The sequence below is a fragment of the Myotis nattereri genome (genome assembly GCF_964212035.1).
Source record: "Myotis nattereri genome assembly, chromosome: 4".
In the NCBI taxonomy this organism is placed as follows: domain Eukaryota; kingdom Metazoa; phylum Chordata; class Mammalia; order Chiroptera; family Vespertilionidae; genus Myotis; species Myotis nattereri.
In genome coordinates, this window is record NC_138079.1 from 41184920 (window position 1) to 41206527 (window position 21608).

Sequence of the window (21608 nt, forward strand, 5' to 3'; positions counted from 1 at the left end):
GAGGTAAGAACAACATTTTATATTCATAGATGTACACACACTCAAACAACGTTTATGATTATAGATAGCCTGTGAAGAAACCATGTCTTCCTTTTATTACAGATAAAAATCCTATGGGGTAGATACCTGGGATTCTTTTTCAGTATTATTAATTGTTCATTCCCTGAGGGTGTGTGGGGGGGATGTTAAAAATGCCCAATCCTCTTTTATTAACTAAGAATTCTCTTAGAAATCAAATGGGTCCCCAGCTAACAAGTGCTTATACTAAAAATGGGAATTCAAGCTTCTTAAATGCAAATAACTAGCTATGTACGGGCTGTGTGTGTGTGTGTGTATTTTTTAAATTTTATTTTTTCTATTAAAGATGACATACAATATTATACTAGTTTTAGGTGTTCAACATAGTGATTAGACATTTATATAGCTTTGGAATGAGCACCCTTAAGTTTAGTACCCACCTGACAACATACATAATTATTACAATATTATTGGTACCTGTGACTGATTTTATAATTGGCAATTTGCACATCTTAAACCTTCCCCTTTTTCATCCCCTAAACCCCACTCCCATCTGCTAGTCATCAAAATGTTCTCCGTATCTATGAGTTTCTGTCTCATTTGTTCATTTATTTTGTTCTTCAGATTCCACATATAAGTGAAATCATATGGTACTTGTCTTTCTCTGTCATTTCACTTGACATAATACTCCTCAGGCCCATCCATGTTGTCACAAATGGCAAAATTTCACTCTTTTTCCTGGCTGAGTAATATTCTACTATACATATGTACCACGTCTTCATTATCCATTTGTCCATGGACAGATACTTAGATTACTTCCATATCTTTGCTATTGTAAATAATGCTGCAGTGAACATAGGGATGCATATATCTTTTAAAATTAGTGTTTTAGATTTCTTTGGATAAATACCCATAAGTGAACTTGCTGGGTAATATGGTAGTTCTGTTTTTAATTTTTTGAGTTTTCCATATGTTTTTTCATAGTGGCAGTACCAATTTACAATCCCACAAGGGTTCCTTCTGTTCTATATCCTTGCCAATACTTGTTTATGATGTTACCCATTGTGACGCGTGTGAAGTTAGATCTCATTGTGGTTTTAATTTGCATTTATCTGATGATTAGTGATGTTGAGCATCTTTTCATGTGTATTGGTCATCTGTATGTCCTCTTTGGAGAAATGTCTGTTGAGGTCCTCTGCCCATTTTTCAATTGGATTGTTTATTTGTGTGTGTGTGTGTGTGTGTGTGTTATGTGTTACTTTGTATAAGTTCCTTATATATTTTCGGTATTAATCCCTTATTGGATGTATCATTGGTGACTATCTTATCCCATTCAGTAGAGTATCCATCACTGTGCAGAAGCTTTTTAATTTGATGTAGTCACATTTGTTTATTTTTCTTTTGTTTCCCTAGCACAAGAAGACATGTAATATTACTAGGGCAATGTCAAAGTTTACTGCCTATGTTTTCTTCTAGGAGTTTTATGGTTTCAGGTCTTAACATTTAAGTCTTTAATCCATTAAAAAAATTTTTTTATTGATTTCAGAGAGGAAGGGTGAGGGATAGAATAGAAACATCAATGATGAGAATCATTGATCGGCTGCCTCCTGCATGCCCCCTACTGGTGATAGAGCCTGCAACTCGGGCATGTGCCCTTGACCAGAATTGAACCCGGGACCTTTCAGTCCACAGGCCGACGCTCTAGCCACTGAGCCAAACCTGCTAGGGCAGTCTTTAATCCATTTTTATTTTATTCCTGTATATGGTGTAAGAAAGTGATCCAGTTTCATTCTTTTGCATGTATCTGTCCAGTTTTCCCAACACCATTTATTGAATAGACTTATCTTTACCCCACTGTATGTATATTCTTGCCTCATTTGGCATATATTAATTGAACATATAGGCATGGGTTTCTTTTTGGGCTCTCACTTCTGTTCCATTTACCCATGTGTCTGTTTTTATCCCTGCACCATGCTGTTTTATTATAGCCTTATAGTATAGTTTGATATCTGGTCTTGTGATACCTCCAATTTTGTTCATTTTTGTCAAGATTGCTTTGGCTATTTGGGGTCTCTTGTGGTTCCATGTAAATTTTAGTATTATTTGTTCTAATTCTATAAAAAATGCCATTAGTATTTTGATAGATATTGAATCTGTAGACTGCTTTGGGTAGTACGGACATTTTAATGGTGTTAATCCATGAGCACTGTATATTCTTCCATTTCTTTGTATCTTCTTCAGTTTCTTTCTTCAGTGTTTTATAATTTCCCAAGTACAGGTCTTTTGCCTCCTTGATTAAATTTATTCCTAGGTATTTTTTTAAAAATGTAATTGTAAATGGGATTGTTTCCTTAATTTCTCTGATTGTTCGTTATCTATATATATAAAAGCCTAAGCGACCAAATGACTGGTCGCTATGATGCACACTAACCACCAGGGGACAGATGCACAGGATCGGGCCTGCGGGGATCGGGCTCCTTCCTGTCTGGCTCGGGCCTGTGGGGATCGGGCTCCCTTCTGTCTGCATCGGGCCTGTGGGGATCGGGCCAAAACTGGCTATCCAACATCCCCGGAGGGGTCCCAGATTGCGAAAGGGCGCAGGCCAGGCCAAGGGACCCCACCGGTGCACGAATCCGTGCACCGGGCCTCTAGTTGACATATAAAATGCAATCAAATTCTGAATATTAATTTTGTATCCTGCTACTGTACTGAATTTGTGGAGTCTCCTTTTCCTGGGACTGGTGCCTCTGGCTGGGGAGCCCACTGTGTGGCTGGAACCCCTTGTTCCTCAGAGGAGACCTCTGCAGCTGAGATATTTTTCCAGATTCTTGCCGCACCATTTGTGTGGGACCTGCCCTTCCATGTCTCTGCCCCTCCTACCAGTCTCATTGTGGGTTCTTCTTTATACTTTAGTGGTAGGACTTCTGTTCGGCTAGTGTCCAGATGGTTCTCAGTGATGGTTGTTGTATAATTTAATTGAAATTCTTCTGTAGTCATGAGAGGGGTCAAGCACAGCATTGACCTATTCTGCCATCTTGGCTGGAAGTGCACTCTATATACTAGTTTTAATTAGTCTTCTCTGGTCTCCTACAAAAAGGTTATTATCTTTTTTCTTCAGAATGAGATCCAGGTTCTCTTTTGTATGCTTCTCTCAGTGTTGCAGAGTAAACTTTAGAAATAAGCAGAAAATAAAGCTTTAGGAGTGAAAAGTTACTTTTTTAAACTTTAGGGGTAAAAGTGTCAGTAGTGAACAGCCTCTTAAAAAGATTTCAATAGGGTACTTTTTTCAAGATAAAAGTATCTTTGGTTTGTGATTTTTCAAAAAGAACTTTAATTTTATTTTTTAATTACAGCTTACATTCGATATTATTTTATATTAGTGTCTGGTGTATCATTTTGTGATTTTAAAAACGTTTATGAGAGAATTGACAGTATTAAAAGCCTATTAAAATGTTTTTAAAATGCACACATTAAAGAGATAGCAGTATAGAGAGCAGCTTTCTAAACCTTTAAATTAGATGGTGTGCCATGTACTGAGGGCATTGAGGTCTCTGTCATTGCCTCGGGGGGGTTTCGGGCCATCCCACGTCCTCAGATGGGAACACTGCAGCATTAGCCCTGAGTTCTGAAGGACCATCAGCAGTGCTAGGAGTAGAGTCAGAGGACAGGCAGCTGACGGAAAGAAATTCAGTTAAACAGCCTTACAGATGGGTACTAGAAATACTGGTTAACACCATGTCCTCCTGGTGTTCATTTTTTCAGATCCTCTAACAGGTGCTTGAGTCAAAAAACAAAATTAATTTTCTATATTGTTCATTCCAACTAAATGGTCTCCTCTGTATAGTTGCAAGATACATGGCTTGGTGAATACTTTTAATTAAGTAAGAAAAATAAAGAACAATGATAGCTTCTTGCTTTGTCTAAGAAAATATCTGTTAAAGGGATCCAAACACAACACAGTAACTATCATTGCAATGTCTTTTTTCTATTAGGAAAACAGTTTACCACTGCAATAAACCATCACAGAAGGGGGGATAGAAAAGGTGAAGTTTATTCTTTAGGAAACAACCTCACAAAGGACCAAATGTGTGATTCTAGAAAGTTTAAAGGTAATAAGAGAACACACAACCTGCTCTTGGAACTCATCTGAGAACTTATTTCAGGGGGGAAATCAAGGCCAAGGTGGGAGAATGATGCACAGTGAGATAGCTAATGCCTGCTCTTACTGCCAGGTTTTGAACCAGCAGCAGTGAGGTGATAGTGTCAGAATTTCTCTTATTAAATGCAACTAGGAATGACTACAGACAGAGATGAGAATAGGAAAAATAAGCTGCTATATTAATATAATTTACTTTCAAATTTTAATTCAATTGCTAATAGTCTTGTTACAGATGAATTACCACTTTCTAAACCTCATTGTTCCTTTTCCCATCAAGCAAGCCCACTTAGGATCAGGCATGACGTTTAATATATCTCTCACATTTTGAAAAGAGATAGTACATTTACAAGAATTAGAGAAAAAAAAGATAAGTATCAGGCCTCTTCTAACAAAAGAAATAGCCAGTTACATATTTCCTAATACATTAGAAATTGATTTGAATATGGTTATTCATGCTGACCAATTAGTATAAAAGCTTTTTAGAAATTAAAGGCTAGATTTCTCCCAAGAGATCCATCTTTACCTTAAATTTTTTTCTATACTTCTTTTTCCTTTTTTTACAATTCTATTTCCTCCTACATTTGAATCTTATCTTTTCCACAGCTCCTTTCTAAAAATTATTGGACATACACTAAAGTGGACTTAATCGTATAATGGACCCCTATTTTATTTTACATATGAAAAGAGATTTAAAGTTTTCCTATAATATCAAGACTATCACTTCGTATTCTGATATGCTTTCTTGAGCTGGGGGTTGAAAATTGTATATAACCTGCATATTCTCTTACCTGTGCCAAAGTCTGAGAGTAATCATTCCTGATGTATACCTAAAAGTGCCAGGGATGACCGATTACTGTCATGCTTTACCTCCCTGCAACATGTCTCTGGGTTTCTTCAAAATCTGGGATGCCACTGACATGAATGCCATCTGTTACAGGGGTTAAGTGGAGCCCTGGCTGGTGACTCAGTTGGTTGGAGCGTAGTCTTGTGCACCAAAAGGTTCTGGGTTCAATTCCCAGTCAGGGCACATACCTAGGTTGTGGGTTCGATCCCTGGTCAGGGCACATATGGGAGGCAACTGATCGATGTTTCTCTCTCACTCTTCCTCTTTCTAAAATCAGTAAACATATCCTCAGGTGAGGATTTATTTATTTATTTATTTATTTATTTATTTCTTTATTTTTATTTTTCGTTAAGAGTTAAGGTGGAGCCTTAGCCGGTTTGGCTCAATGGATAAAGCGTCGGCCTGTGGATGGAAGGGTCTCTGGTTCGATTCCCGGTCACGGCACATGCCCAGTTGTGGGCTCAATCCCCAGTGGGGGGTGGAGGAGCGGTGTGCAGGAGGCAGCCGATCAATGATTCTCTCTCATCATTGATGTATCTAGCTCTCTCTCCCTCTCGCTTCCTCTCTGAAGTCTATAAAAATATATATTTTTAAAAAAGTTAAGGTGCCCTAACCGGTTTGGCTCAGTGGATAGAGCGTCGGCCTGCGGACTCAAGGGTGCCGGGTTCGATTCAGGTCAAGGGCATGTACCTTGGTTGCGGGCACATCCCCGGGGGGGGGGGGGTGCAGGAGGCAGCTGATCAATGTTTCTCTCTCATCGATGTTTCTAACTCTCTATCCCTCTCCCTTCCTCTCTGTGAAAAATCAATAAAATATATTTTTTTTAAAAAAGAGTTAAGGTGGAAACAAGGATAAAAAGCAGTTTTTGATGTCTTAATCCTTAGACTTAGTGGGACACCTCACCTGAGCCAGGGACAAGCAGCACCACAAATGTCGGCCAGCTCAGTGCTGCCCCTCTACAGGTGACAGAGGGACACCTTCTACCTTGGTAGGCCTTTGCTCTTGGAGGTCTTAACCAGTGGAAGGCAGCATGGTTCAGAACTGCCCCACCTTCTCAGTCCTCCGCACACAGCTACATCCTGGCTCAATACAATCTCCTGTTCACGCTCAGTAGTTCAAGAGTGACGAGCAACCTGTGGCTGAAGGTCATAACAGCCTGCCTAGCTCCGCTAAACAACTCCTGAGCTCATTTCAGCCTCCCCTGTAAGTGCAGTGGGAGAGCAGCCTCCCAGTCAACCATCTTCTTCAGCCACACTCTAATACACATAGAACTCATACAAACTTAACAGCAAGACACACCCCTAGCTGGTTTGGCTCCGTGGATAGAGCATCAGCCTGGGGACTGAAGGGTCCCAGGTTCGATTCCGGCCAAGGGCACATGCTTGGGTTGTGGGCTAGATCCCCAGTAGGAGGTGTACAGGAGGCAGCCGATCAATGATTCTCTCTCATCATTGATGTTTCTAGCTATCCCTCTCTCTTCCTCTCTAAAATCAATAAAAAAAAAATATTTTTTTTAAAAAGCAAGACACAAATGACCCAATAAAAAATGGGCAAGAAATATGAGGAGGCAAAGAACCTATGGCAAAATCAAATGGCCAGGACACTTGTGAAAAGATGCACCACATCACTTACATTCAGGAAGTGCTAGGAAAGGAACAATATCACAGTAACAAGAATGGGAGGGAGGCAGAGGAAAGGGAATGCTCCTGCCTTCCTAGTGGAGGCGTGAAGGCTTCTAGGAGAGCAATCTGGTGATTTCTACTAATTAAAAATCGATGTAATCAGGATTCCACCTGTGGGGATCTTCTGCAGAACTAGAAGGACTGATATGTAAAGCTGTATGTATGAGGATGTTTTCAGTACAGTATCACTTAGTACAGCAAAAAGCTGGAAACAAGGGAATACCTATCAGTAGGAGAATGGCCAGGTAAAGAATATATGGTCACTTCAGGGAGTATTATGCACCCATTAAAAAGGATGGATTGGAGCTCTGCCAGATGACCTAGAGGGGTTTCTGGAGGAACTGTTCAGTTTCTTTGGAAAAAAAAGTTTCAGAAAAGTATGTATGATCTCAATTATTATTAAAAAAGTAAGGAAGGAGACACATTATGGGTTGAGGAGGTGACATCTGATGTGAAAGGAGGGAGAAGGGGAAGGGGTAAACACAAAAGGAAAAAAGTCGTAAGCATTCACATGATCATGTGTCTACATTTAGGTAGTGTATGTATGGTATATGGCAAGACCTATACAGAGACAAAAAAAATTACAAAACATTCCTCATGCATGTGAGCTTGACAGGGCTCGGCAGCCTTAACGATTGAGGCTGGAGGGAACAGTCCTATGGGGCACAGTGCCATCTGGCCTGGAGGGTTGTTCCATTTGGAGTGGTCTGTTGTGCCCTGCCCAAGCAGGAGGACATTCTATATCCACAGGAGATGGAGGATGCCATGGGGGAGCAGTCCACCTCACTCACCTAGCTCCCTGGCACAAGCAGGCACTCAGGGGACGCAATGAATCTCACTCTAGGTTTCTTAGACCCAGCTCATCCAAGTGTCCATATACCCATCTGTAAAGGGATGTGATAAGATTATCTGCCTCTTAAATGGTGGCTGAAATCAGATACCACAAATGACTCATTGTTGGACTCTAATGCTATATAAATACAAGGCATGAAGAAAAGAATCCACCAATATTTACTGTTCAAACCTGCCCATATTAAGTTCTCAGTCCCTAAAAGGCAGTATTATGTTTCTTTTTGACATTCTATTATTCAATATAGTAAATAGGTAGTTTAAGTTGGAAAAATTGTCATGAGGATTTTTAAATACAAAAAGCAAATAAAAAAGAATCACAAATCTACCACCCCCTCCCCAGCCAAATTTTTTTTCACTTCCTAAATTGACCTTCCGCAAAATAGGTTATTCATCCCTCAGGTAGAAGATGGTGGGGAGGTCTGGTTAGCTGGAGCCCTGTGATATGCATTTCTTTCTTAGCAAGTACCCATCAAAAACACACATCCATGAACCAGATCGTTAGTTAACAAGAAGAAAATGATGAATAAGAGGTCCCTGAAATTTTCCTTTAACAGTTTTTAAACTACCAGAAAGGTACCAATGAATGTGATTATTTTGCTTACATCCATTTAAACTTTCATTCAAATGTTCATTGTGCACCTGACCTGCTCAGGGTCAGGTGCTTGCTTGCCGCCCAGGATGCCAAGAGGATAACCACATAGTTCCTGCCTTCTGGAAGCTCACCACTGGTGGTGGGAAATGCTTCTGGCAATAGTTCTGATATCTGTTGTAAAGGTTCACTCAGGAGGATGAATTCCATCACACAGTGTCCACACGAGAGAAGGGATGGGCCTTGTGGGCCCTAGCACAAATGTTCCTGCAGACACTGCTGGCCGGGCACCCCTTCCCTTCCCCACAAAATTCACAAAAATACATGACCACTAGTGCTGACTCATGAAGTTCCAATTGTTTAGTCTTATAACTACGCTTCTACGCTCATATTTTAAAATAAAATCACTTGAAATTAAAACAAAAGCACTCCTAGCATGAAATGAACAGTGGAAAATTTTTAGTCTGATTTCAGGGGGGAAAAAGTAAATTTTAGTTATGCCATGGAATGGGAGAAAGTAGTATGTTGGAACCACGACTCTGAACTCTCTTGTGAGTGAGTTTCATTAAGTATCCATTATCTGGAAGGAATGATATGAGGGCTAAGCCTGTGGAAGATAATAAATTTACATTAATTACCTCTGCATTTGAAGTTCTCTGAAGTTCTATTCTTCTAATAACCTATCAGATTAAAAACAAGATTCCTCAGTATGATCTCCTTGAATACTAATATAGAGAATAAGGGAAGAGATCAAAACCTGGATGAATAATTTGTGTAAATATGATCATACGTATACAGTGTATGACTATAACATTGAGAATCATCCTATAAACCACCCATAAAAGTTAATTTTATTATTTTATACTTAACTAGAGGCCTGAAGCATGAAATGTGTGCAAGGGCCTTGGCCCCTGCCCAAGGTGGCTTTGTCCAGAAGGAAGGACGTCCGGTCTAATTAGCATATTACGCTTTTATTATTATAGGTGCTTGTACAAATACAACATATGAGGCAGGCTAAAGGACAAAGAATCAGACAATGTTCTCAAAAGGCAGTAACAAATGGACTGCAGCTCTATATGTTCTTCCACAGTCAAACTAATCTCTTCGGTTGGATTAATCCACCACAGTTATAACAATTATGTGTAGGTTGAATCTGGATCTTAGCTAAGAAATTCACGTCATGTGAAATCTACACGGACTTGTCTAAAAACATTTTCATTTACTTCATCCACCAGTAACTTAAAGCAGAACATAATAATTAGGACAAATAATTAGCCTTGACAAGGGAAGTATCAAGGAAACCACAATTCATCCGTCTGTTACCTGTCCCTCTTCGTTGAATATTGGTTTGCAGCCTAATCTATTGTATTCATCTATTCATAAAGAGATCCAGGCCATTAGAACAATTAGTCTGGAATCACCAGTCTGAAGACTTCAAAGTTAAAAAGCAAGTAAAAATGCCTCCAAACTGTAAAGTGTCAATGTCTAGGTCAGGGAGTAAAGGGTCAAGCGTGAAAATACTTAGAAAAAGATTAAACATGGACTGTGAAAAACTTACTAAGTTGGTTGGAAGGTCATCCCATACAATAAAAGGTTTGATCCCTTTGGGTGAGTATGGGAGGCAACCCATCGATGTTTCCCTCTCTCCCCCTTCCTCTTGCTCTGAAAATCAATTTAAAAACTTATCCGCAGTTAGGGATTTAAAAAATTACTGGACCCACAGCTATTTATCGGGTGAATCAGAGATGTTCTCTAACTATCATAAACCAAACTCTTAGATACCTCTACCATTAGCTAAAAGGCTCAGAAATATTCTTTCTCTATGAATGCATTTAAAAAAAATGAAAATGATAAAGTGTTCTCTCCTAAAGTGGACCTCTATTTCAGTCCTACATTACTTAATATATATGTTGCTAAAAAGAAGGGTGTTGATCCATTTTATTATGCATAATTTAATATGAATTAGAAGGATTTTAAGCTGCTCTTTGAAGGCCTTTGTAACACCAAGATTTTTAAATTGAGAATTAACTGATTTGGGCTCTTGGCTGTTTTGCACATTGTTGAATAAATTCTATTGAGGGTTGCCTCAAGCTATTTTTGGACAAAACAGGTGTGTACAAATAACACATTCATAAAAAGTGCAGAAAATAATAACCTTAATTTTGTCAATTTATTAGGCTATTTCTACAAAAGTTCTTTAAACACCCAGTCTTTGTAGTCTGGGCTAATTAGAAATTCACAAGGTAGCAGATACTTAATTTTTTTCTTTCATGGAAAAATAAGTTTGCTTGGTAAGCTTCAGGCATTTGCTTAGTGTAAGTAGTTACAGCAAGTTGGTCTGCGTACTCCCGAAGGAACAGAAAATTCTTTTGTCTGAGCACCACGAAGGTGGGGGCTGGGGAGGGGAGGGTTCTTGCTAGAGCATCGGGCTTGCGTGGGGTTCCCCCTCCCCACAGTGGGAAACATGAAGGAAATGTCCAGTAGAGAGATCTGCACATCGTGAAAAGTCTGACCGCTGCAGGGCAATTTTAATAAAGGGGAGCAGAGGAGTTTCAGTGTTCCCCAGGAACTTTTTTGAGGGCATATGGAGTGAGGGAGAAAAAAGAGGCCCTGAGAGAAATGACACGGTGCCTTTATGCAGAACCTGGGGCCGCTGCATTTTCCACAATAAGGACCCCGGACCGCAGCGAAGGACGGCACGGCCCCCCATGCACGCAAGCCTGGGAAGGGGGTACCCCGGCGATCTGCGGTTCCGCTCACCCGGGGTCCCAGGTCGTGGGGCCCCAGCCTACGCAGCCCCTCTCCCCCTTCCCCCTCCGCGCCTCCCTCCCCCCATCCCCGTCCCCCCACCCCCGGGCCTGCAGGAGCCCCAGCCTGGCCCGGTGCTCCCAAACCCGCCTCGAGGCCCACACTCACGCTGGTCTCCCTGGAGCGTGCGGGTTGCGGGCTGGGAGTGCGGTCCGGTCCCGCCAGGATCCTCGCAGACACGTTGTCCTGCACGGAAACCTCCGCTGGGCCCCTTAAAGGCACAGCGCTTAGTTTCCGTCTGGGGGTGAGGGGGGAGTGGGGACGGGGAGCTGTAGTTGAAAGGACGGGGGAGTCACTTCTAAACCATCCACGAGTGAAAGACTCCTGTTTGCCAAGTTCAGAAATGAAACAGCCGTTTAGTGACTTTTTAAAAACGTAATTTTGTTCCATTAATCTTCCAAGACCTGGATTCCTGTCTTAGGTCTCTTATGCAGCTTTTATCCTCTCCGGTTCCAGGTGTGTGGTGGCACCGGTAGTTAGAAGGAATCTCCTCAACCAGGTCTGGCAGATAAAGGTAGGAAGGAGGCATTGGTGTGTCAGTCAGCTTTTGGAACCTTATATTTAGTGATTTACAACGAAGACTCATTTTCAAGCAGATGGCCTGTGCTGCTGGCAGCTTTGGCTCTACTCCGCCAGTTTCCCTTATTCCAGGCTGAAAGATCAACTCCTTTGGACCGGCTCACTGCGCTGGCACCCACTGTGATGTGAGGGAAGGAGTCCTCATTTGTAGTAGTGGTTGTTTTCATGCGGGAAGTACTCCCACTTTGGCCGATTTCAAGCAACTGACAGTTAAACAGGTGTCTTGCCAAGTTTCTGGAAATGGAACAATTAGCTCTCGCACGTCCCTGTCACCCCGCGCTTAAAACAGCTCACATTCTCTTGGCCAAACCAAGTCACATGACAAAGCCTGCCTGTCAATGGGGCCTAAAAGTATACTCCTCTCACAAGAAAGAAAGCCTTGTACATCATATGACAGTGGGTAGAGATTGTATAATCCTCTTACAAGGAGGACAGGGAATACTGGTTGCAATAATATAATTCACTTTACGTGCTTTGGCTCAGGGAATTTTTTTTTAACCTCATCCTTTCTAGAAAGTAGTTTCAAAGTCCATTGAAGGAGTTTGCCTTACCAATCCAAGAATGGTTTTAGAAGAAGAAATTGGTTGGGCGTCTTCAAAGGGATAATTCTGTAATGTGAAGGTTAACTCTTGGCTTAATATTTTTATCCAAGAGGGTTTTTATGACTGTGGACATCTGATTGGAAGAAAAGCAATTAGTATAAATGAATCAGGTTCAAGTCATCTCTTATACATGGCTTAATTCATAAGCAAATGTTTAAAGTTTGTTGTATCTGGTAATCCCCTTAACTAGAGACTTTTTACTTTGAGTACCTTAAAGATCCATTGGGCTTTAACCCGACAATGTAATGAGATACATGATATTTTCATTAGTTCATAGCACAGTTTTTAGAGAGCGCTGGTTATGGGCAAAGCACTATCCTAACCTAAATAAGAATCTGGAGAGTCAAGAGATCATTCCTGCCCTGAAGCAGATTACACTTCAGTAAGAGAGTAAGAGAAAGTGAAAATGGTGTAAGAGGAAACAGTGAAGTGCCACACAAAACTGAGGGCAGCTACTCTTCTTGAAAGTGGCAGTATTTAACCGAGACCTAAAAGGGGTAGGATTTGAATTCATGGAATTATGTTTATTTTCCTAACAGGGTGTGTTTGGGATTTATCTTTAAAGTCCAGAGTAAAGGAGCCTGTCTCTTCTGTGTTTGATTCAGTGCTTTCTTGTTATCCCAAATCTCTTTCTTGTTGTTTTAAATTAAATTTTAAATCAAATTATAAGATACATCTCTAGTATCTAATAACTCATTTTCTTTGCCCCACATTCTTTGTTCTATTTGCAGCAAGAAAAATGCTATTCAGTTCTTGTTTTGATAGTGGCAGTTTCCCTAACTTTCATCACGCATTTAACTATAAATAAATAACGTTTAATTTTCATAAGAAGACCTCATTTCTATCCCCTGCCCTGGAAGTTGGCAAAGCATGAGGACATGCATTTTATTGGTAGTGCAGAATATTTACTCTCCAGATTCTTGCCAGAGATTATAGCCTTGAAATGTGCTAACTCTTACCAAAAGCCCAGTTATAGAAAACTATTTATAGAAATTACCTCAAAACCATGAAATTACAGAGCTGTGGACTTGGACCACACTCAGTAAATCCTATATGTGCTTTTGGTCTGCAGTTTTCTTCTGGTGGGTTTGTTTGGTTTTGGTGTCAGAGTACTACTGACTTCATAAAATGAGTTGAGAAGCATTTCTTCCTCTTCTGTTTTTGGGAAGAGTTTGTGAAGAATTGGTATTATTAATTCTTCCTTAAATGTTTGGTAGAATTTAAAAGTGAAGCTACCTGGGCCTAGGATTTTCTTTATGAATAGGTTTTTTTTAAATTACTAATTCAGCATCTTTATTTGTCATAGTTCTGTTCAAATTGTCTATTCCTTCTTGAGTCAGTTTTGGTAGTTTGTATCTTTCTAGGAATTTGTACATTTCATTCAAGTTATTACCCCAGAACTTACCTGCAGGTATCCCTCAGGATCCATGGAGAATTTGTTTCAAAGTCCCTTATATAAAATAGTGTAGAACAATACATGCATTTGCTCCTCTGCATCCACAGGTGGTTGAATCCGCAGATGCAAAACCTGAGGATATGGATGGCCGGCTGTATGTTTATTGGAAAAAACCCATGTATAAGTGGATCCACATAGTTCAAACCTGTGTTGTTCAAGGGTCAACTGTGTATTTTTATAGGATCAGCCGAAGCTGCTGAATAAACCAATATTTCCACTTTCATCTGTTCTTTATCTTAATCCATCAAAGTTGAGGATCTTAATCCTATTGTCACAGCACACTGAGGGATATCATCACTCCACTTACCACTAGGAACGGCATCCTTGTTGCAGTCTGATATAAGTAACACAGTTCCAGAGTGCCATCCTGAGGTTTGGAGGTGCAGAGAGTCTACGATTCTACCTTCTAGGGCCACTCTGGGACCTGTTTCCTTAGCTTGGGTTCCCTGAAATTTAGTGATTAAGAGCCAGAAGCAGGTAATTTGAGAGGTGATCAGAGGAAGCAGGATTGGGAGAACAGGGAGAGCAATGAAAGAAATGCACACCAAAGATAAAGAGGTTTTTTAAAAACTACAAGTAATTGTATGTCTTTTAAATACTGTCTTTATTTTATACTTGTAATTGCGATTATAACAGAAGTTATTCCCACATGGTGAACTGTTTTTAATCCTCACCTTTTTCAGGCTTTTCCAGACCCAACTTCCTCATTTTTAAACTTTATCATTTTCTGTTACATAATGTTTAGAAAAACGTTAATATAGACTTTATGTTCATTTCATTGGTTGACTTTTGGCTTGGAGACTTTATGAAATTTTAAAAACTTATCTTTGAAACTTGACATTTTCTCTGTAATTATATAGAAATGCAAGTCTCTTTTTGCTTGAAACATAGCTTGGCTTGGAGTTTATCCCGGAGGTAATTTAAACAAGAGAGTTAGATAGTGAGATTTATATTTTAAATATAGCACTTCAGGGATGTATGGAGGATGAGTTTAAAAAACAACAACAACAACAAAAAAAAGGCCAGATATAGATAGACTTGCACTATTGTGGGCCAGAACTGAGATATTTTAAAGATTCAACCTGCTTAGTTTGTAGCAGGAAGTAATAAACAAGAGAATGGATGGACGCTGGAATTGGTTGGTAGTTCTGTGTCTCCCTGGTGTCTTCACTGGCCGTGCTGTCTTTGAGGAGATGAACTCCTGCTCAAAGGGCACATCTCCGTGGTGCTCAGCTCTAGAGAGTAGTGCTCTCTGGGTGACCTTTCCCAGGTCCCTGGAATGAGAGGGAAACACTGGAAGAAGAAAGAAATGGCTCCCTTCCTCTGGGACTTCTCAGAGAGGCGTTAGACGTTTCTCAGAACTATTGGGAAGAACTAGTGTAAGAATTTATCCGAGAATTTCAACGCCTTTTCAGAATCCAAATGTGCCCATAGGCTGTTCCTTACCGAAGGTCGTGGGGCTTGCAGGTTATCCAGGCAGGATAACTTGCTGCTGTTTCACATTTTTCTTCTCCTAGGGTTGTAAAATGCCTCGCAAAGGTCCATGTGCACTCCTGGCTGCTTCACTTAGCCCCACATTTGCAATTTCTGTTAACACACATGCAGTTGAAAGGATATTCAGATTCAAACCTACATGCGTGGGACTCCAAGGATGTTTATGTCTAAAAGTAGAGACTATTTTTTTTTTAAACTACCATATCCTGAAAGGAAGAAAGAAAAGGTAATGAAAAAAGAACAGAAAAGACAAGGCCATAGGAGTGCGAGCACTGCAGACCTTCCTGTTCTTACCCACAGGCCCCTAGATGAGGCTTATGCTTGGAAAGCAGACCAGCAGGAGGAGACGTGGGAAGGGGTGCCGGCAGGAGCAACCCTGTACAGACAGCTTTGACGGGTGCTGCTCCTCTGGCCACTTGCTCCAAGTGCTGGAGGGGGTGCTGGTGGTGGTGAGGGGCAGTAGTCCATACTGCTTGTTTAAAGGGCCAGTGTGACCAGAATAACTGGTTAGAGTGAGCATCTGGAGGCTTATCTCACTCACCACAACTCCAGGCGTCTGTGACCCCCGCTGTGGTCAGGGTTGATGTGACCTGACCCTGGTGGTCAGGCATTCCATGCAAGCTTCAGAGGTTTTATTACTAACTGCCTTTGCCAAAGGGAAAAGACACACTTGTCCAAAAGAGCTGGTTTGGTGATTTTCTGAGATAATCATAAAGAATAACAACAACAGCAACAGAAAACCTTTGATTTTCTTTTGTATCTTTTGCAATAGGAGAAAAGGAAACCACTGTATGCGTGCCTTGGGGATACAAGCAGTAGTCTGACCCACAGGTCTCGGGTTTATCATCCTGTCCTCAGAAACCAGGTCGGAATGCTGTGGCCCACGGTTTCGGCTGCTTCTACTCGTGATGACCCAGCCTGCCTGGATTTGTGAATTACTGTTGATCCAGAATCTTCCTCTCTGCACAACCAAACCTCATTCTCAGTCCTCTTATGACGACTTCTTGGACTATACCAGCCTACAAGGATCTCTCTCATCTAAATTTCTCCTGTCCTCGAAGTCGATATCATGCACCTATATATTGTTTCTTAGAAGCTAGCCTTGTCTTTACAATTATAATGATCTGAGTGGCAGGAATCAGATCTCATATTTTATACATTCTCCCCATAAAGTCCAGCAGAGTGCTGAGCAAATAGTAGGTCACTATTGAAAGCTAATATTCTGTTTTGAATGAGGTACTCAGTGTATTCAAATTCATAAAGATAGAAAGTAGCAGGGTGGCTGCTGGGGCAGGGGTTGGGGGTGGGGAGGGAATGGGGAGTTGGTATTTAATGGGGATAGAATTTCACAGTCTGGGAAGATGAAAAGTTCAGAAGATGGATGACGAAGACACTTACACAACAATGGGAATGCACTTAATGCCATTCAGGGGTACACTTTAAAAGGGTTAAAATGGTAAGTTTTGTGTATATTTTACCACAATAGAAAAAATATTTTTAAAAAGGCACATACTATAGAAATCTCAGGCTCTTAATTGTAGGCCCAGCTGGTGCCCATGTGTAGGATCAGTATTTGTGTGAAGGATACTTTCAGTTTGATGGGCTGGCTGGGCTAGCTCCATTTTTTAAACACTGGGACATTTGCATCAGGCTTTTAGTTTAGATTTATTTATTTATCTTTTAGCTCATACCTACACGGGAAGGATTGGGTAGGAATCCAGGTCTAGGCTAGGCAGTGACCTGACCCTGGTGGTCAGACATTCCATATTCACTTCAGAGGTTGCTCTCAGAGAAATGGGAACAGCTAGTGATGATGTGACAGTGGGCAAGTTACATTAGATCTCAAAAAAAATCGGGCCTCTAATTTTGATTTTGTTTCTCATCTGTAAAATGGGAATAATTATACATAATACCTTCATCTATACTATAGATCAGTGGTTCTCAACCTTCTGGCCCTTTAAATACAGTTCCTCATGTTGTGACCCAACCATAAAATCATTTGCGTTGCTACTTCATAACTGTAATGTTGCTACTGTTATGAATCGTAATGTAAATATCTGATATGCAGGATGGTCTTAGGCGACCCCTGTGAAAGAGTCGTTCGACCGCCAAAGGGGGAGCGACCCACAGGTTGAGAACCTCTGCTATAGATTCTATTGTTGTAAGGATTAACTGAGATAAATTACGTGAAATACCTCGTAGAGTACCTAAGACAGAATAGCAGCTGGAAAGTATGGCTAATTGTTTATAAATGGCAGCTGAGAGTTCTTTGATTTTGTGACTTGACTTTGGATTTGAGAAGAATGAAAGTAGACCACAGGTCCTGGAAGACCACTAGTGCCTTGTCTGGGACTTGTGATCTCACGCATAACCAAATCCCCAGAGGGCATGATGTTGGTGGCTGTGGGAGCAACCTGACTGGGAGAGTTAAAGACTTCGGGCTCTTTCTCTCAGACTGACTATCCCACTCAGCCAGAACACATGTTCCAAGCTGTGTTCTCTTTCTTTAGTTTAAATTAAAAAAATCCTGGGAAAGGACTTGAAGAGACCCCCAGCTTGGCTGGCTTTCTCACCTATGTGGTCAGGATGCCAGGTTTGGCTGCTGTCACTTGATCTTGATGTTGGAGTGGTGGAGGGCAGTTTTCAAAATGAAGAGATTGCTGCTTCTGGATAAAAAAGAAAAAAAAAGAGTGTTGGGCAAATAAAAATGAGGTGTTCGCCCAGCACTGAAGTTCATGCTCTGAACAAGCCAAAGAAAAATCAATACAGATGAAGTATTATAGAATTGTCTGCCGGATACCTACATAATTTTATTAACCAATGTCACCCCAGTAAAGTCAATAAAAGTTAAAAAAAGAAAGAAAAATCAGCCATGAGCCCCACCCTCAAGGATCTTGTTCTTTAGTGAATAATGACCTATAGGGCGTGATAGTTTGTTTTCAAAGAACAGTTGCCTTATGTTTCTTCTTTTCAAAGGGAGTTGAGCACATTGATCTTAAGGTGTTTTTTTTTTCAAGCTGGCATCAAACATTATTTGACCTTGGCTTAATATGGGGGAGAGGGGACTTATCAGGTTGTAAAAATGAAAATGTTTCATGAAGAATACTTGAAATAAGCTCAAGGCCACATCAACATTTAATGCGAGCCTCCAAACATAAGCTATTTTTACATTCCTCTTTACTAGTATGATATACTGTAGTATTTTCCCCCATGACTCAATGCGGTGGGATATTTTCCCCCTTTGTTCAAATAGTTCTCAATTTGGATGTGACACAGAGTTCCCATTTTCCCCATAAATTACATATTTATAGCTCATGGGAATAACCGGAATGCTGCGTGTCTCTTAAAAGTACTTCTGTGTTTGAATTATAGAGAAAATGACTTAATAGGATTCTGAACTTTGGGTGCTCTAGATGTAGCTGGAACAGAGAGGACAGGACTCTGCGTCCTGGGCCTGGGTCCTCTTTGCTCTGAGCACCGTCCTGGGAGCCTGCCCCCCAGCTGTGGGCTCTGCTGGCCTGGTGGGGAGGGGGCGGAGGGGCATGTGCATCGGGAGCAGCTAGTTCACCAGCAGAGGCAGTGTTGCAGTTGAGAATATAGGCTTTGACCTGTGCCGAGATGCAGCTCTGCCATCCACTAGTCTAAGCTTGGGATGGTTTCCGTTTCTCTGCTTCTTTTGTTTTTTTCCTCTCTAATCTGGCACAATAGGAGTTATGTTTAGGGTTATGATTAGAGTTGAATGAGGTTACACTCCAAAAGGCAGGGAGTGAGTCACGGTAAGTGGTGGTTATTGTTCCTGAGTTATAAAGCAGGAAGGACTAGGGCAGTGGTCGGCAAACTGTGGCTCGCGAGCCACATGCAGCTCTTTGCCCCTTGAGTGCGGCTCTTCCACAAAATACCGACTTCTGCACATGGGCCACGAAGTTTCAATCGCACTGTATGTGCGCGCCCGCACGTGGTATTTTGTGGAAGAGCCACACTCGAGGGGCCAAAGAGCCGCATGTGGCTCTCAAGCCACAGTTTGCCGACCATGGGGCTAGGGTGTCTTCTCTTCCTAGCACCCTTCTTCCCTTCTCCTTTACTTCTTTGGAAGCCTGGTGGCCACCTCCTAAGACCAGCTGAGCTCTCTGCTTAGGAGGAAGTCCCCTTCTTTCCCTAGAAAGCATAGTGGGGTTCCAGGGTGGAGCGAGCACAGAGCTGACTTCACGCCTGCCTCTGGGCCAAGCCTTATTTGGGGGTAATGTGGGGCCAGTCCTCTCTGGCAGTAAGAGACCACATGAGGGCCTGGGAGGCTAGTACATTTCTTCCTTGAAGGTCCTCAGTAAAGCAATGCTGCCTTACACCCCTGTCCCCTAGGTGACAATGGGCAGCTAGGTGAATGTTTAAAACATAAAATTCACAGCACAATTTATAGATAACAAAATGCTTCAATTTTAAATATACTGTTGATGGATTTTGAAATATGTCTGCAGCCATGCAAGCCCCACCTTAGTCCAGGTACAGAATATTTCCACAACCCCCCAAAGTTTCCTTATATCCTGTTCAGTTAATCTCCCCTTCTTCCCACCCTTTGGCAGGCACTGATTAGCTTTCTGCTACTATGGAACAGTTTGCATTTTTCTAGAATTTCATATAGTAAATGGAATGTGTTGGGCTTCTTTAATTTATCATAATGTTTTGAGATTCACCCATGTTGTTGCATGTATCAGTGGATTTTCCCTTCTTATTGCTAAGTTTTTTCCATTATATAATATACCACAAATTGTTTATTCATCCCCCTGTTGGTGAATATTTAGGTTGAATGAGGCAGTCTCAATGATTTCTTCTGGTCCAGGAATTCCATGATTCTCTTATCCCACTACAAAATATAAGGGGTTGTTTGTATAGTGAACAAAGAAGAGACTTTGAACAGTGGTTCAGGAAGGACAGCAAGGCAGTTAAATATTTAAACGCTTTGTAAAGGCAAACGAAAGAGTCTTATCCTTAGCTTAGTTTCAAGGATGCTCACCCCTGTCACTGATGGTGACCTTGCACCTCATTCCCGAGGCTGTGGAGTCTTTATTCAGTTAAATTGCAGAGGGTAGACTCCGATGGTGTCTAACCCATGACATGCCTGCCCTTGAGCTTCTCCTGGATGCTCAGCTCAATCCCACCTCTGCCTGGGAATTTTCTGTGCACTCGGACAGCAGAGGCAGGGACTGTCCTATTACTGGCAGAGGCAGGTGCAATACCAGGGGTCAGAGCCTCTCCAAAGGTGTTCACGGATTCTGATGTCAGAATCCCTTGGAGCGCCTCCAGAAAAGCCAGAGACATGAGAGACGTTTGCCAAATCAGAATGCAAGGGCAGGGTCCAGGAATCTGCTCGTAAACTGTTTGCCAGGAGATATAATACATTCTGAACTTTGAGCACCATTCATATAGGAGGATGGCCAAGAGAGAAGAAAATTTGAAAATGGTTCAAAGCTGATATGATAGAGGTGAATTATTAAACACGTTTAACTGCTTTTTGTTATTTCACAATATCTTTTAATGATTAAATGACCAGTGTTTTGTCCTTCAAACTTGTCATTCTGCAAAATCATTTTAAGTAGTATCAAGTAGTATAAGAAAATAAAGTGATATGATTGATACGACAAATTATAAGGTGACATTCATCACATGGAATCCAGGACCTGAAGGAAAGGTTAGGGAAACTATAGATTTCTAATGAGAAAGTCAAGTTTAATTAATTGTCCTCTGTTAAATAGATTTGGATTGGGTTTGGCACCTGAAACTTAAATAGCTAATTACAAGGTCTGCCAGTGAATAGTAAGTAATCTGCACCCCCAATTTCATGTTGGAGATGTCACGATTGCTATTTGTCGAAGGAGAGGGAGTGGATACTAATTGAGACTTCCCAGGGACATCTCAAGATGAGGTGCTCTGAGAGCTGGAGAATGGGTCCCAGTTGTCAACCACAGACTGAGACAGAATCAGTAGCTTCAAAGGATGTGCTATGTACACAACTGCTTTTGAATCAGAGACAATAGGCACTGCCAGGTGGCCTCTACTTGACCCCCTTCAAGCCATAATGTATTGAGTTATTTAAGACAATACCATCTTCCCCTGTCCTTCTAACTCTACCTACCATTCAGTCAGTTCCCTCCCACAGTTAGGTAACAGGCAGGGTTCCTGTAATTAATGTATTGAGAACATTTGACAAGATTCAACACTCATTTGTGATCAAAGTTCTCAGCCATCCTGAAACAGAAGAGAAATGCCTTAATCTAATAAAAGGCATCTAAAAAAACCGTACAGCTAGCATCAGAATGGTGCAAGACTGAATGCTTTTTCCTTAATATTGAGGAAATCACTATGGATTGTAGAGAGATGGACAAAAGTCAGAGATACGACATCTAGAAGGTCATTGCAGTAGTTCAGGCAAAGATGACAGTTTAGACTTTGGTGAAAGCCAGAGAAATGAGAGGCAAAAAAGGGCTTATTCACAGACTGGATATGGGGAATGAAGGAGTGTTGTAAGAATAG

General features: G+C 41.2%; 1 protein-coding gene across 1 annotated transcript in view; it reads left to right on the forward strand.

Moving 5' to 3' along the window:
- The window catches only part of AGGF1 (angiogenic factor with G-patch and FHA domains 1), a 62371-nt gene extending 46152 nt beyond the window's left edge, over positions 1-16219 (forward strand). Inside the window, exon 15 of the mRNA XM_081090169.1 lies at positions 15856-16219. The gene's annotated coding sequence lies outside the window, so the exon portion shown is untranslated. The remainder of the gene's footprint in view (positions 1-15855) is intronic.
- The last annotated feature ends 5389 nt before the right edge of the window (positions 16220-21608 follow it).